Source organism: Papio anubis, chromosome 4 (assembly GCF_008728515.1).
Source record: "Papio anubis isolate 15944 chromosome 4, Panubis1.0, whole genome shotgun sequence".
Lineage (NCBI taxonomy): Eukaryota > Metazoa > Chordata > Mammalia > Primates > Cercopithecidae > Papio > Papio anubis.
The window spans coordinates 12886647-12905022 of record NC_044979.1 but is presented as its reverse complement, the minus strand read 5'-3'; the positions used below and the strand labels follow the sequence as shown (position 1 = coordinate 12905022).

The window sequence follows — 18376 nt, the reverse complement described above, 5'->3', positions numbered from 1 at the left end:
CAGTTTTATTGCTTCCTTTGGATTTTTCTGTTTTCTATACAATTTATTTCCATTATGATTTGTATTATTTTCTTCCTTCTGCTAATTTTAGGTTCTGTTTGCTGTTCTTTTTCTTCTTTTTTTAGTTGTAAGTTAGAGTGTTTATTTGAGGTCTGTTTCACTTTTCAAGTACAAATTTGTCACTCTAAACTTTCATTTTAGAACTGATTTTGCTGTGTTGAATTGGTTTTGATGTGTTGTGTTTCCATTGCCATTTTGCCGCAAAATATTGTTTTAATATCCCTTTTGATTTTTTTTACTCATTGGTTATTTAGGAGCATGTTCTTTAAATTTCACATATTTCTACATTCTTCAAAATTTCTCCTATTATTGATTTCTAGTTTCACACCATTGTGGTTTAAAATAATACTAGATATGATTTCAACCTTCTTTAAAGTTTTGACTTGTTTTGTAACCTAATATAAGGTCTATCTTGGAGAATGTTTCATATGCATTAGAGAAAAATGTGTATTCTGCTTCTATTGGATGGTAAGTTCTACATATGCCTTTTGGTCCCTTTAGTCAAAAGTGTAACTCAAGTCCAAATTTTCCTCATTAATTATTTTGCATAGTCGATCTATTTCTTGCTGAAAGTGGGATATTGAAGTCCTCTACTGTTATTGTATTGCCATTCACTTCTCTCTTCATGTTCATTAATATTTGCTTTACATATTTAGGTGCTGCTATGTCAGGTGCAGATATGTTTATAATAGTTATTTCTTCTTGATTAATTGACTCCTTCATTATTAAATATTAACCTTATTTGTCTCCTGTGACAGTTTTTTGTCCTGAGATCTGTTTTAGCACATATAAGCATAGCGACCCTTGGTCTCTTTTGATTACTGTTTGCATAGGATATCTTCTATCATGCCTTTACTTTCAACCTATGTATGCCCTTAAAGCTTAAGTAGACCTCTTGTAAGCAGCATTTAGGTGACTCTTGTTTTGTAATCCATTTAGCCATTCTACATCTTCCGATTGGTGAATTTAATCTATTTAGGTTAAATAGGTTTAATTCATTAGGTTTTATCCATTTAGTTTTTTAATCTATCTATGGTTATTGTTGATGAATAGGACTTACTGCTACCATTTTGTTATTTGTTTTATGAGAATTTTGTAGGCCCTTTGTTTCTTTTGTCCTCTCTTGCCAACCTTTGTTATTGGGCTTTTTTTTTTTGTAGTGCTAAGCTTTGATTCCTTCTTCTTTTTCATTTGTATATCTGCTGTAGTTTTTGGTTTTGTAGTTACCATGAGACCTACATTAAATATCTTATAGTTACAGTCAACTATTTTAAACTGATAATAACTTCTGCTGAACACAAAATTTTTAGATTTTCACCCTCCCCCTCACAATTTATGCTTTTGATGTCATAATTTACGTATTTTATATTGTGTGTTCCTTAACAGCTTATTTTAGTTTTAGTAATTTTTGACCATTTTGAATTTTATCTTTCATAATAGAAATGTGTGAGATTTATACACCACCATTACAGTATTGTAGTATTCTTGTTTTGACTACGTATTTACCTGCACCAATCAGTTTTGTACTTTCATATGTGTTTACAATAGTAATTATCATTTTTTCAATTCTGCTCGAAGAACCTTCTTCAGATTTTGGTATGGGAAATGTCTAGTGGTATTGAATTCCTTCAGCTGAGGGAATCTCCCTTGGGTCTACAGCCCACAGGCAGCTGCAACGGCACTGGATTCCAGGGCACACGTGTTTGGAGCAGCTGTAGAGCCAGGCTTCTGGGTTTACAGGCTTGTGAAACTATTGTGGTGTCTGAGACTTGAGGGTGAGTTCACTTTTCAAAGTCTGAGTGGATGCAATTTCTCCCCTAACCTAGAGTGTGTTGCTCTGGAACATACCCCAGCAGCTTAAGTACAAGGGGGTTGAAATGTAGCTGTGATTCTTATATGGGGGTCATGGAACAGCACTGGCATAGCTCTGGGAAAGAACAGGTGCTCTAAAGGGTTGGGCCTCAAGAAGAGGGCACAGCTGCAATTCAGGACTCAGGGTCAACAGAGCACAGTGGCAGCTCAGGTTCTAGGGGATGGGGGAGGGAAGTGAGGTTACCATTTAATGGTGACTCTGGGTCCTGGGATGGTGGAACATGGCAGTAGCCAAGGCTCTGAGGCCAGATGCAGCAGCAGCAAGTGCCCAGGAATGGCAAGATGGCACAGCATAGGCTTTTCTTTTTTCACAGCTCAGCATGTGAACTCTGAGGTGCTCCCTCAATTGGGCTCGGAGCCTGCAAGGACTGTGGGAGTCTTCACTGGTGACTACTGTAGCAGTCCACAGTAGTGATGGGGGCTGCCAGTGTTCTGTTGCTTACCTTTTCACTGTAGAAAGAAGTGTCTCCTAGTTCTGAGCTGATCCCAACTGGGGGTTAGGGTGGCAAAAGCAACCTGTTTCTGTCCCCTCCCTATGGAGCCATCCTGAGTTTCTGTGCTCTACAAATTTCTGTTGCTTCTTTGCTAGTCTCCAGAGCTCTCCTCCAGTTATTTTGGCAAAAATGTAGTTGTTTATTCATTTTATGTGGGTATGTGTGTGTAGTTTTGTTTTGTTTTGCCAGGAGAAAAAGTGCTAAGAGCTTCTAGTTGGCCATCTTGCTGACATCACCCCCGGATTTGTTCCTTAAAAGCATCTTAAGAACATATTTGTTTTCATCAGGTCTGGCTGCTGTAATAATACTATAGTCCGTAGACATAGAAACATTTATTTCTCATAGTTCTTGAGTATCAAGTTAGATCAAGGCACCACCAGATCTGGTGTCCAGTGAGGGTAATCTTCCTTGGTTGCAAATAAATGTCTTCTTGCTGTGTCTTCATATGTTGGGGAGAAGATAGGGAAGAAGCAATCTGTCTGGTGTCTTTTTATAATGGCTCTAACCTACCCATGAAGGTTTCACCCTTATGACTTGATTACCACTCAAAGTCCCCATGTCCTAATACCATCACTTTGGGGGTTAGGATTTATTTCCAGTCAGATGATGCCTGATTGGTTTACTGTTTCTTCTTCCTTCTTCCTTCCTTCCTTCCTTTTCTCCTTCTCCTTCTCCTTCTCCTTCTCCTTCTTCTTCGTCTTCTTTCTTCTTCTGCTTTTTGTTGTTGTTTTTGAGGCAAAGTCTTGCCCTTGTCCTCCAGATAGGAGTATGCTGGCATGATCTCAATTCACAGAACCTCATCCTCCTGGGTTCAAGCGATTCTCCTGACCCAGCCTCCCAAGTAGCTGGGATTACAGGCACCTGCCATCACACCTGGCTAATTTTTTGTATTTTTAGTAGAGACGGGATTTCACCATGTTGGCCAGGCTGGTCTCGAACTCCTGCCCTCAGGTGATCCACCCACCTTGGCTTCCCAAAGTGCTGGGATTACAGGCATGAGGCGCCATGCCTGGCCTGGTTTACTTTTTAAAAACAACTATATGGGCTACAATCTACGCATGCCATAAAATCTTCCATTTTATTTATTCAATTTAAAACTTGTTTTGTATATTTCTGTTTATAATTCTACACTCAATTACCACAATGCAATTTTAGAACATTGCACTAATCACACTAAAAAGATCTTATTAGCCTGATTAGTTATTAGTCTGTCATTCTTGAACTTCTAATAATGGGCATGAGTGGGAAATGCTTACAATACATGTCTAAAAGTTCTTCTAAAAGAGAATAGATGGTTTGTAAAACTCTGAAATTCATAATGGGTACAAAATATTTACTAGCATAGATATTAAAATAATTTTAGTAATTTTATTATTCCTAATTTTGAAAGTAAGAGGTATTAAATATACCATGAATTTTCAGTAATATTTCTTTTCAACCATCTGAATGAAAATGATATGCAATTGGTTCATCTTCTGGACAAAAAATATGATTTGGTATTTACCAAATAAACACACTTGATCAAGCACATTTTGTTCACATTACATTAAACAATATTTCTTAATCAAATATCTTATAGCATAAGGTAGTGAACACTGTTAAGTTAACACATCCAAAAATAGTTTATGATTTAAATAATCTTTCAACCAATTATATTAAAATTTAGATAGACAAACAATTACTATGTTAATTAAAAAGTCATCTCTAATATAATTGTCAAATGTAAGATAGTGCCTACTTTTTTGCCTCATCCAACACCAAACATCAATACTATCAACAAGTTCCATTTTATTTTAGTATTTAACCTATAGAAGTAAGAAAGGGTAAGTAATAACACGTTTTAGGCACAATATCTACAATAGAAAATTCTCACCCATATCATATTTTTTTTCTTTTTGGATATTTGGAAAGGCTCCTAAGTGCAATCTCAGTTATTCAAAATGTATCAATCATTTCTGTTTCTGTAAGTGGATTATGGTATCTTTATTAACAAGTTTTATCTTAAATGTTATGCCTTGTTTTATAATTTTTTAGTAGTTTACGTATATTTAATAACTCCAGTTCATTGTTTCTCAAAGTATTTTCCTTGGAGTAGTCTTCGGTGGGATATGCTAACAGGAACAGTTTTAAAGTCAAACAACTTTGGGAAAGTGCATATTCTTTAGAAATTTTCATCGTTCATTTACATATTAAAGTGCCTCTGAACCCCTGCAGCAAGAAAACCTATGGCTTTTGCTTGTTTATAATCCCAGTTCCCCAAAGTCATTTGCTCACAGATTTAAAAATACTATTAGAATGTAATAGCATCCCACAGAGTAGTGTTCTGTGGAGCATTTTGGGGGAAACATTGATTTAAGCCAAGATTACTAGCAACTGAGTGGGTTTGCTTTTTGTTTGTTTGTTTGTTTGTTTGTTTTCATTGTAATGACTCTATTTTGGGATCCTTCATTCTGGATATTTTCCTGTCTTTTCATTCATTCCACACTGTCTCAAGGACTGTAGCATTACATAAATTTTTAGGATGAAAGACGGCTAGCCTTAAACATTTGTTGCTCTCATAAGATATTATTTTAGCTATTTGATATCTTTGCATTTTCATTTGTTGCTCTCGTAAGATATTATTTTAGATATTTGATATCTTTGCATTTTCATAAAAATGTTAGAAGCAGCTTGACAATTTATTCAAAAAGCTCCTGAGATTTTCGTTGTGATGATACTTAATGTATGTATCAATTTAGGGAAAAATCAGTATCTTAACAACATTGTATTTACAAAAATTTGTATGTGGTGTAAGTCTTTACCACTCCAGGTCTTTTAAAATTCATCTCAACCTGTTTCATTGGTTTTAGTGAACAGTTCTGTATCTTTTGTAAGATTTATTTATAGGCAATTGATGTTTGTTGATGCTATTATAAATGATATTTTAAATTTATTTTGCAATTATTTATTGTTACTATATAGAAAACTGTTTATATTGTCTTTGTTTCCCATAACCTAAAGTCACTTACCGGCTCTAGGAGCTATAATTTGTGTAGTTTTTTAGGGCTGCTATAACAACATACTACAAACTGAGTGACTTCAACAGAAAAATTTATTGTCTCACAGTTTTGGGGGTAGAAGAAGTCTGATATTAAAAGGTGTTGGCAGGGCTGTGATCCCTCCAAAATCATTAGGGAAGGATCTGTTCCAGGCCTTTCTCTTAGTATCTGGTAGCTTTTTGGGTTGTGGCTGTGTAACTAAAACTTCACATGATATTCTCACTGTGTCCAAATTTTCTGTTTTTAGAAGGATACCAATCATATTGCATTAGGGGCTCAGCTTCCTTCCACAAAATACAGCTTCATCTTATCTAATTAATCTGCAATGAGTCTATTCTCCAATAAGTTCACATTTCGTGGTACTGGGAATTAAGTCTTCAACATAATTTTAGGAGACATAATTCAACTGATAACAATATTTCATATAGATTTTAAAAGATTGTCTCTCATATAATTATGCAATTTTCAAATAATGAGTTTTTCATTTTACTTTATAATTTACGTCTTGTATTTCTTTTTCTCATTGTATTGTGCCTGGCTAGAATTTCCAGTACAATCTGGAATAGAAATGGTGAAAGAGCATTTAGTTGCCTTCTTCCCTGTCTTAGAGGAAGACATTCAATGTTTTCACATTATGTTGTACTTCAGTTGTGGGTTTTTAACATATACCCTATAACAGATTAAGGAAATGTTCTTCTATTCTTTATTTGCTAAGATCTTTTTAACGATTTGTGTCAGAATCTTCAAATGCCTATTCTTCATGTATTGCAAGGAGTATATGATATTTCTACATTGTCCTGTTATGCTGTTAATTTTCAACTGCTGAACCAACGTTGCATTCTAGGTAGGGTTTTTATATATGGCATTTAAATGATGTTGAATTTGATTTGCCAGTATGTACAGGATATGTGTACCTATGTTCAAAAAGATAATGATTCTATAATTTTTCTTATTTTTTAATGTTTTTGTCAGCCTTTAGTATCAGAATAATGAGGCATGTGGAATGACTTGGAAAGGGATCTGGCCTCTTCTGTTTTCTGAAAGAGTTTGTGTGAAATTGGTATGATTTCTTCCTTTAAATATTGATAGAGTTTGCCTTATAGCCAACTGGGCTGTAAGTTTGCTGGTGAAAAAGCTTTAATTAAAAGGTCAGTGTCTTTAACAGATATAAGAATATTCCAATTTTATATTTATTCCTGTTTTCAGTTTGTTCAGTTTTGTAATTTACGTAATTAGTCTTTCATTCAAGGTGGCATGTTAATTGGAATAAAACACTTCATTGCAGCCCCTTACTTATCTTTTAGTGATGGGTGGATTTGTTGTAATGTTCTATTCTTTGTTCAAGCTTTTGAGAAATTGTATATCTATCTCTATTACTCTCTTTAATTCCTGATCAGTCTTACTAAATATTTATAAACTTTACTAAAATTCCGAAGAACAATTTTTGACATATTTTTTTCTCGATTGCTTTATCTGTTTCCTAATTCATTAATGTATTCCCTTATTTTTATTTATTTATTGTGATTATTTCATTTTTTAAATTTTTATATATTTTGGGGGTAAAAACGTAGATTTCTTACATGCATATATTGTGTAATGGAGAAGCCTGGGCTTTTCGTGTACCCATCACTTGAATAGTGAACATTGTAGCCAATAGGTAACTTTTCAGCCATTACCCCCATTGCACCCAACTGCCTTTGTAGACTCAATTATCTATTATTCTACTATTTATGTCTGTGTACCCATTGTTTAGCTCGCACTTATAAGTGAGAATAGCTTTTTTAAAATTTTTTTCTGTTTCTGAGTCATTTCACTAAGAATAATGGCTTCCATTTCCATCCATGTTGCTGAAAAAGACCTGATTTCATTTATTTTTATGGCTTATCGATAGAATACTTTCTATGGTATACAGATACCACATTTAAAAAATCCAATCATCCACTGATGGGCAGTTAGTTTGATTCCACGACTGCTATCGTGAATAGTACTGTGATAAACATATGGATGCAGGTGTCTTTTTGACAAAATAATTGATTTCCCTTTGAGTATATATGCTACGGTGTGATTGCTGGATGGAATGATAGTTCTACCATTAGTTCTTTGAGAAATCTCCAAACTGTTTTCCTTACAAATTGTATTAATTTGCATTCTCACCAACAGTATATAAATGTTCCCTTTTCTCTGCATCTTTGCCAATATCTGTTGTTTTTTGACTTATTAATAATAGTCATTCTCGCTGGTGTAGGACAGTATCTCAGTGTGGTTTTAATTTGCATTTATCTGATGATTAGGGATGTTCAGCCTTTTTTCATGTGTTTGTTGGCTGCTTCTATTTCTTCTTTTGAAAAAATGTCTGTTCATGTCCTTTGCCAGTTTGTAATGTGGTTATTTGTTTGTTTTCTTGTTAAACTATCTGAGCTCCTTTAGTAGATTCTGGATATTAGCCCTTTGTTGAATCCCATAGTTTGCAAGCCTTTTCCCCATTCTGTAAGTTATCTGTTCATTTTGTTGATTGTTTTGCTGTGCAGAAGCTTTTAAATTTAATTAAGTCTCATTTGTCTATTTTTGTTTTTGTTGCATTTGCTTTTAAGGGGTTGGTCACAAATTCTTTACCTAGGCCAACATTCAGAAGAGTTTTTTTGTTTGTTTTTTTCTAATATTTTTATAGTTTCATGTCTTACCTTTAGGTCTTTAATCCATCTTGAGTAAATTTTTATATATGGTGAGAAGTATGAGTCCAGTTTTATTCTTCTGCATATGGCTAGCTAATATTCCCAGGACCATTTATTAAATATGGTGTCCTATTCAATAGAATTTTTATTTCAGTAACCAGTTATAGGGAGAAGTCCTGGAAATTATCACCAGACCAACTCAAAATTACAAAGCTTTTCTAGAGCTTATATACTTTCTAAACTATGTGTCTATGTGCAAGTGTGCATTCATCTAAAGACGTAAGTGATTAACTTATTTTAATTTATAACTAGGATCAGAGTCCTGAAGACCTTCCTGGACCCACTGGAAGACCTACCGGAGCCTCAGTAAATTGACTTAATCTAAATGGGGACAGGTGCTGGAATGATTACCCTTATCTTATCTCCCGCTAAATCCTGGAAGTTTGGGGAGTTCGTTCAGACCCCCAATAAACTTGTTTGTGGAGGCCTGGGGAGTTTCTTCAGGACCCCAATAAAAGATATTTAATCCTAAATGGGTTCTGTTAAGAATTCCTTCATTATCTTGTCATGTTTCAAGGCCCAGGAAAGGCCTAGGCAAACTCTTGGTGGACTTTTGTTGCATTCCAGCCTTTGTATAAGGGCACTGGTTCTTTCAACTTTTAATGTTTAACTTAACCATTCAGTCAGTGCTGAAACAGTTGTTATGGAGACCTGAGTTAGTAATACCAGGCCTGCCACACTATTATAACTCGTGTGTATAAAAGAAACATAATTTAACTTTTGAAAGTTCATTAAATATGGTTAGGTAATTAAAATAGAAAGAGGAAGGATAAAATATTAGATGGAAGGGCAAGGCAAGGTGTGCCAATCCCTTTAAAGAGATGCCATGATGAGGGAAAGACCTATGTTGCTGAGAATTCCTGTAGTCCATCCCTAGCTCCCTTTATCCTCTTTTCACCCACAGTGAAATTCAGCATTAAGGAAAGTAAACTTAACTGAAAACTTCTTGTTGATAAATCCTAGAATCTTTGGCAGGAATTTCCTGGAAACAACTTTAATAAGAACTACAGGTCTTTCTCCTGTATACTAACTGCCTAACGGTACAGCTTTCGTGTTCCTATAATATCATGAATATTACATCTCATTCTGTTTATTGTTCTGATTAGTTTTATGATTTGTCTGAAAATGTATCCTAGTTATTTAATTTTGATCATTTATACAATCATTTTAAAGCTAATTCTAATGCTAACCTTAAGACTCCAAATCTTAAAGAGTTCTTTCTATGGAAGTGCCATATTTTTCTCCAATGCAATGGAAGAGGAAGTGATTCTCCTGTTTCTTGCTTCTTAACCATGTAAAGATAGTTCATTAATGCACCATCATCATCTGTGTCTCCTGATTTGACATTTATATCATATAATTATTCAACAATGGGACACAATTCAACCCATGTTTGCCCCAGTCACCTTCTCTGTACCTTCAATCTCCATATTAAGGGACCAGGCAGATCCCTCTTTGTCTTCCTTTCCATGAATTTTCTCACTGTCATCTCCTGTACACTTCAGATATCACTGGTCTGTTTTTAAGCTCAGTATTGAATTCCCTCCAAAATCTCTTTAAATGCATGACTAAGCAAATGCTTGTTCTCCCCTACTCCATTGTCCACTTCCTACACTCACTCAACCCTTTCCGGAAACTTAATTTCTGAACTTCCTAGCACTACTCAGTCTTTCACTGGGCATGTTTCACACCACTGCCATCTTTACAACACAATTTCTCTATTCTGGTCCTTGGCTCACAGAAAATTTCTGGAAATCAGTCATTGAGCTACCTCAGATGATCTTCATCTCTCTTTCAGATCCTCTCAGCCTCATCTCTTTTTTATTTCAGCCACTGCTGGAAAGAACAACTTTTGCTGGCTCTTGACAGCTTCACAACATAGGAGATCCTCACTTAATGCCCCAATCATTGATAATCTGTTTCTACCCCAGAGCTTTGTGTCTATGCTGCACAAGAATAAGTTCAGAGAAGTTAATGCCCTATAGAACAAGTATTTGACCAATTGGGGATGGAAGCCTTGGGATAAATACTTCCTGTTTTCATTCTTGATAGTTGAATCAAATCTCTCTCCTTGTCTTATCCCCTCAAACTCCCTTCCACTCCCATGCTCCCAGAATCTCTGTATTCTCTGAAGCCAAGAATAAGATACCCATAGATTCATTTTCCCAAATTTCAAACAATTCTTTGCCGTTAATCAGTCATTTACATTTTATTAGAGACATAATAACCTATTATTCACAATATTTGTTAAAATCCTTCAACTCTATGCTTCTCTCTTTAAAAAATAGCCCCCCTTATACCTTCTTGAAGAAAACAGATGCACTCAGGACTAGCAACAAAATTTCCAGGGCTACTGCAAAATAAAAAAAAAAAACATAGGTTTTATTGTTCATAAATTAAGAATTTTTAAATGCTGACAGCAGAGCAATAAAGCAAGATCGGAAACTTCTCAATTGGGGCCTGTGAGATTGCACAGGTCAAACGCCATGAAACCAGTAATCATGCCCTTTAAAGGAGGCTCTATTTCTCCCTTAATGAATCATGCAAACTGCACATTAGTTTTGTTCTTTCTCTTTATTCTCTTCTGCTACTTCAAAATAAAAAAGTTTATCTTTTTCAAAGTTACTCATATGTTTATAGATCTCATCTATTACTGCTTTCATTGACACCTCTACCCGACTTTTATCATGGTTTTCATAGCCATTTTAATCTTCTCCATTTCAATAACTCTCTTATTATTTGCTACAGGAAAAGCAGAATATAGTTAGACAAACATTTTGTCACTATATATATATATAATATAGTCACTATATATGTGTGTGTGTGTGTATATATATATGATAAGCACAAAGATACATAGGCTTACAACATTTTTACACTTTTTAAATTAGGGAGTGAACATTTTGTTTAGGCAAAAAAGTCATCTCACATACTGACATCAAATTATTGGTAGTGGAATTCACTTTTGGAAAGTATCATGACAACAAACATGTTGTCACTATATATAGATATATATATTAGTTATATATACATTGGGAACACTATATATAACTATATAACAGTAGTTATATATGTGTTGGGAAAGTTAGCTTTTCTAAGGTAACTGCAGGATTTAAACCTTCATGTATGTGTGTGTATATACATAGCCAACTGGATACATATATATATATGTACATATATGTATATATAATATATGTAAACAGATATTTAGACAGATATTTAAATAACATATATACATATGTACATATATGTATATATGTACCCAGTTGGCTATATATATACACACACACACACACATATATGAAAGTTTAAATCCTGCAGTTACCTTAGAAAAGCTAACTAACTTTCCCAAGGTATATATAACTAGTGGCTGGGCGAGCAGGAATTTAAACTGTGACTTTCTGTCCTGCACTCTCAGTTACCATATGCTAATGCTGTTAGCATTAAGCTAGGCTCACTGGTCATAGATTTGAATAAGTCTTATTCTCTGCTTCAGGAATGGATTTTCTTATGTTTTACAGCAACTTACTTTCCAGGATCCCTGCTCTCATACCATCCCAAGTCAGTTTTCCACTTTTTATGTGGTTCTAATTTGGAGACTTTGAAATCCTTGAGGATAAATCTCATGCTTATTTCATCATTAAAGCCCTGCAGTTAACCAGAATGGCCAACACATTGTAACCGTCAAATACATGGTTCATTCGTTGAATCTGGAATGAAGTTTTTACCGCAGTTACAATGGAGTGAATATTTTTAACATATTCTGTATTAGACTAAAAGTTTTTAATCAGAAGGAGAAAAAAACAGATAATTACATAACTACAAAAATAACTATTTTGAAGGATAAGCACAAAGATATGTAGGCTTACAACATTATTACACTTTTTAAATTAGGGAGTGAACAAACACTTTGTTTAGGCAAAAAAGTCATCTCACATACTGACATCAAATTATTGGTAGTGGAATTCCCTTTGGAAAGTATCATGATCAATGATACTTTGATTGTTATAATGGGTTAGTAATGTCTGCAGAACATGTGATAACTTTTTAAACATTCATCTGGATAAAATGTCTTGTCAACATTTTAACTAAAAAACGCTGTGCATGTGGCTCACACTCGTAATCCCTGCACTTTGGGAGGCCAAGGCACGTGAATCAGTGGTCAGGATTTCCAGAGCAGCCTGAGCAACCTGGTGAAACCTCATCTCTACACACACACAGGAAAGTACAAACATTAGCCCAGTGTGGTGGCATGTGCCGGCGGTCCCAGCTGAGGTGGGGGGATCACTTGAGCCCCAGAGGTGGAGGTTGCAGTGAGCCAAGATCAAGCCACTGCATTTCAGTCTGGGCAGCTGTGAGACCCTATCAAAAAAAAAAAAATTAACTAAGAGAAAAATACACGTAAGGACAAGAACACGAATAACTTTCCTCCCCTGATGGTTTGTATAAGACATAGCTTGAGTTCAAATAATGAAAAACACATTTGAAAATGCACCTTAACTTAATGTCAATAACTCAGTTTCTAGTACACAATGAAGACACTTAGACACTTTGCATCAGAAATATTTGCTCAGAACTAAAAGATGGAATATGAAAGGTAATTATAAACTAACATGGGAAAGCAGGATTCCTCAGGAAGAAAATGAACAGTAAGAAAAAAATTAAAATAAAAACTGCATTTTTCTCCTATACTTGTGTGAAAATAAAATGATCTTATAAAGGCTTAATTGTAATGGTAAGTCTGCATGTTGAATGTGTATAAGTTTAATTAATAAGTTCAATAAATTTGATCATATATATAGATTAGATGTTCTATATTCAAATTTGTAGTTTTAATACATTGAACTATGTTTCATACTAATAAAAATGCTTGAATAGTCTTTAGAGTAGCATTTTTAAGCAACAAATTAATGAGCTCAGAAACTCACAAAAATTATAAGAAAAGATATTAAGTTTTAAATTAATAAAAAGAATATAATTCAGAATCACAAAAGAAAACAGAATTGAACATTAGTGTCAAATGTGCAATATGAATAATAATAAAGTAAGAATAAGGGATTAACATCAGCGTGGGGAAATATAATTTTGAATTAAGAGTTACATGAAGAAAATTAGATTGCTAAAATAGGAAAAAGTCTTCAATTGAAGAATATTATTTTTTCTAGATTGGTTGTAAGAAGAAATTAATTTCCACAGTAATCAACAAAACCACCAAATATAGGCTCAATTCTCTTTTGTCATTTCATACAGAAATTTCTTGTGTTTATATTTACTTCAGTTAAATCAGTTTACTTAAACAAAATATTTAATCCACAACACTATGAAAATAGCACAGTCTACTTTAAATGTAAAAGTTAAAATAGGTTAAAAGTAAAAGGATGGAGAAAAATACATCAGAATGCTAATTAAAGGTAAAATCTATACCATTTTCAGATAAAGAAGGACTTAGAATAAGTCTTATCAGAAATAAGGAGATCCATAAAATAATGAGAGAAAGGTCTATTATCCAGGAAAATATAAAAATCTTAAACCTTTATGCACCTAACAATGGAACATCAAAATACAAGGATCGGTACAGACAGAACTGAAATAAGACAAATAGACAAATCCACTCTTATAATTCTGTATTTTAGCACCTCTTTTTAATAATTGATAGACCACACAGGCAGAAAACCACTAAGGATATGATTGATCTGAAAAGCACTATCAATCACCTTGATCTAATTTACATTTAAAGAATACTCTACCCCATAATGCCAGAATACAAACTTTACCAAATTTAAAAGAGCAGAAATCATACAAAGTATACTCTGAGAACATAAGTGAATCCACAATTAGTGGCCTTGCAAAATAGAAAGCAGTAGGCCCATATTACATCATGACCTTTGAATTCCACCATTTAAGGAAAAAAATGATACTAACCCTCCAAAATCTCAACAAAAAATGGAAGCAGAGAGAACACTTTTTAACTCATTTTATTAGGTCAGCACTATCTGAATAACAAAACCAGATTAAAGACATTACAAGAAAGAAAAATTAAACACCAATATCTCTCATCAACACAGATGCAACATACTTGCCCAAAATATTAGCAAATGTAATGGAATAATTCATAAAAATAATTTTATCACCAAGTGAAATTCGTTTCAGATATATAGGACTGGTTCATCATCCAAAAGTAAATTAAAATAATCCACCACATCAACAGGCTAATAAGAAATATGATAATATTATCAGATCAATTCATGTGAAAGAATCCTTTGACAAAAGCCAGTATTCATGCAAGATAAAACTTTCAACAAAGGAGGAGAATTTCCTAATCTGATAAAGAATATCTACAAAAAACATACAGTTAATAACATATGTAGTATTAAGAATCTGGACATTTTCCTCATGTTCAGGAACAGGGCAAAAATACCTTGTTTACGTCTATTCAAAACTCATACTGAAAGTCTATTTAATGATAAAATACAAGAAAAGGAATGAAAACATATAGATATTGAAAAAGAAATCGAACTTTAATTGTCCAGAGATGACAAGATTTCCTGTGCAGAAACTCCAAAGACCAACAAAAGAAGTGAAACTAATGTTCAAGTAAAGCAATGTCATAGGAATCAAGATAAATATACAAAGTCAGTTACTTTTTGATATACCAACAATGAAGTAATTTAAATTAAAGACAATACAAAATATAAATGTATCAGAAATATGAAATACTCCAGGATAAATCTAACACTATATATATAGGATCTATATGTAGGATATATCTACATGCACAAACTCTGATGACAGAAATCAAAGATCTAAATAAATGTAAAGATATTCTGTGTCATGGAATGGAAGACTCAATACTGCTAACATGTCAATTTTTTCCAAATCATTCTACTTATTCAACACAGTTAGTGTCAAAATCATAAGAAGATATTTTGTGTATATCAAAAACTAATTCTAAAATATGCACTGAAAGGGGGAAAACCTACAATAGCCGAGAACATTTTGAAGGAAAAGAACGAATTTGGAGGCTCACACTGCCTAATTGTAAGACTTGCAATAAAGATACAGTAATCAAGAATGCATGGTATTGGTCAAAGAATAGACACATAGATCAACGGAATAGAATATAAAGCTCAAGCTCTTTCCCTTGGGCGCGCCACTGAAGATCCTGGTGTCGCCATGGGCCGCCGCCCCGCCCGTTGTTACCGGTATTGTAAGAACAAGCCGTACCCAAAGTCTCGCTTCTGCCGAGGTGTCCCTGATGCCAAGATTCGCATCTTTGACCTGGGGCGGAAGAAGGCAAAAGTGGATGAGTTTCCGCTCTGTGGCCACATGGTGTCAGATGAATATGAGCAGCTGTCCTCTGAAGCCCTGGGGCCCGAATTTGTGCCAATAAGTACATGGTAAAAAGTTGTGGCAAGGATGGCTTCCATATCCGGGTGCGGCTCCACCCCTTCCACGTCATCCGCATCAACAAGATGTCCTGTGCTGGGGCTGACAGGCTCCAAACAGGCATGGAGGTGCTTTTGGAAAGCCCCAGGGCACTGTGGCCAGGGTTCACATTGGCCAAGTTATCATGTCCATCCGCACCAAGCTGCAGAACAAGGAGCATGTGATTGAGGCCCTGCGCAGGGCCAAGTTCAAGTTTCCTGGCCGCCAGAAGATCCACATCTCAAAGAAGTGGGGCTTCACCAAGTTCAATGCTGATGAATTTGAAGACATGGTGGCTGAAAAGCGGCTCATCCCAGATGGCTGTGGGGTCAAGTACATCCCCAATCATGGTCCTCTGGACAGATGGCGGGCCCTGCACTCATGAGGGCTTCCAATATGCTGCCCCCACTTAATACCCACCAATAAATTCTACTTCCTGTCCAAAAAAAAAAAAAAGCTCAAAAATACACCCTTACAAACAGTCGACTGATTTTTGGCAAAGAATCAAAGGCAATTCAATGGGCAAAGTTTTTTCAAGAAAATGTGCTCGAAAAACTAGACACGTCTATGCAATAATTGAACCTAAACACAGATATAACATTCTAAATGCATTATAGACAAAACATTATTTTAAATGCATTATAGATCCAAATGTAAACTTAAAAATCAGAAAATTTCTGCAAGAAAATATAGAAGAAAGGTGAGACTGGGTTTAGCTACGTATTTTAAAATAAAAGACCAAACATTTTTCATGAAAGAGAAAAGTCATAAGTTGAACTATGTTAAAAGTAAAATTTGCTTTGTGAAAGACACTGTTAAGATAATCAAAACAAAAGCCAAAGAATGAGGAAAATATTTGAAAGTCACCTGTCTGATAAAAGACTTGTATCCAAAATATACAAATAATGATTAAAACTCAACAGTAAGGAAACAAAAAGTACAATTTCCAATTTTAAAATAGGCAAAAGATCTGAACAGATCTGATCTTAAAATTCAGATATTGTTGAAAAAGAAGGAAACATCAAAAATGATTTATCAATTTTTTAGTAATTTTGTACACACAAGGAAATATTTTTGATAACTTTGAATTTCAAAGTGTATAATGACTGGTAGGTAAAAATAACCTGTGTTACTATTATAAAATAGATGATTAAGAACAGGTGAGGTGATTAAGAAAGATGCAAATGAGTTAAAGGTTTAGGTTCGTGATCTAAATTACCTGAGTTGGAAGTTTAACCTGGTAGTTTCTTGCTGTCTAAACCTTAACAAGTTACTTAGCCTCTCTGAAATACAGTTTCCTCATTTAAAACAATGAATCTAAATAACTGTGTCTTACTGTTAGTAGAATAAAGGCATATAGAGAACTTAGAACAATGCCAAACACATGGTAAACACTCAATAAAAGTTGGCTATATACCTTATATGGGTTTCAAAATCAAAAGGTACTCAAGGTTATAATTTTTAAAAGGCACATCTTAACTGTATCTTCTGTCATCTAGTTTCCTTCTGTATTAGGCTTTTTTCAATCAAAGAAGCAAAACCACTGGGATATGGTTAAATATATATTTGTTGCGGGGGTCTGACCAACACAATTTTAGGATAAGGTCAAAGAGTCCTTGTGATGCTGTTGACTTTGTGACTGACAGTAGAGTTTTAAGTCTGTGAGACAGAAAGGAAAACAAATGTCAAGTGGCCATCAGCAAGGTCAACGTGGAAGCCACCTGCAGGTGCTGAAACTCACAAGGGGAAACTGAAACTCCTCTCAGTTTTCAAACCTCTAACTTTGATGATGTGAATGATCTTCAGAAGAAGCTGGAACCTTTCCTTCATCAAGGGGCTAAACATGCACCTGACCTAAGCATCAGAGAGGCTGACTGGGGATCCAGGGAAAGGTGTAGCAGTGACAGTCCTGGCTGCTGCCTCACATCCACAAAAAGCAAGCCAGCAAATGGGGGACAATGGGGAAGAATGACAAGAGTCACTGATGACCCCACCCCAACCTTCCAAGCATTAAAAAAATGACTGCTGCTCTACTTCTACCCTCCAAATTTCACACTAAAATGCCTGTGGTGTCCCACCCTAACAAGAAACATGCAGAAAAAAGAATTCCGGGAAATATAATTCATCTTTGCCAAGAAGTCACAACTACAATATCACTGCCACACCACCTCTGGGACAACAAAAGGTATCAGATTGTTTTTATACTTCTAGATACATTTTACGTTTGTACATATTATTTTAAAAATTTAGAACACTATTCTAAATGTACTTTCAGAGAAATAAATTGACTTTCAGAAATTGGACATTGTTGTTACAAATAGCTTCAAATGAAATTTGACTTTTTACCATTTGGTTGGTTGGTGTTCAATAGTTTTGTCTGTTTGCTTACTTGCTTTTAATAAAAAGCACTGTAATGCCATATTATTGGAGTTCATGCCTATTACAAATTTAGGTGTTACCTTCACAAGTGAAGTATTAATTAGGTGCATATAAAAATTACAATTCTTTTTTTATACCACAAGTCTACAGATAATGTTCCTCTGTCCCTTAGATTGTAGTATACAACAGAGAAATCTGATTTCTGATTAAGATTTTTAGCTTATCTCATTATTCTGCATGGATTTTACTAATGTGCTCAGTTTACCCTGAAAATTTTAATTTTAATGAATTTTCTTTAAACTGCAGTGAGTACTTTGATCAGATTACAAATGAATATATTTTTCTATGATATTTAAAAATATGTCTCCTGTTCATG

General features: G+C 34.5%; 1 pseudogene across 1 annotated transcript; it reads left to right on the top strand.

Annotated features, from left to right (window-relative positions):
• The first annotated feature begins 1925 nt into the window (after window positions 1–1925).
• LOC101024297 lies at window positions 1926–16077 on the top strand (annotated as a pseudogene). The gene is made up of 2 exons (XR_160469.4): window positions 1926–1931; window positions 15329–16077. The product of XR_160469.4 is annotated as a 60S ribosomal protein L10-like (transcript).
• Window positions 16078–18376: the final 2299 nt, after the last annotated feature.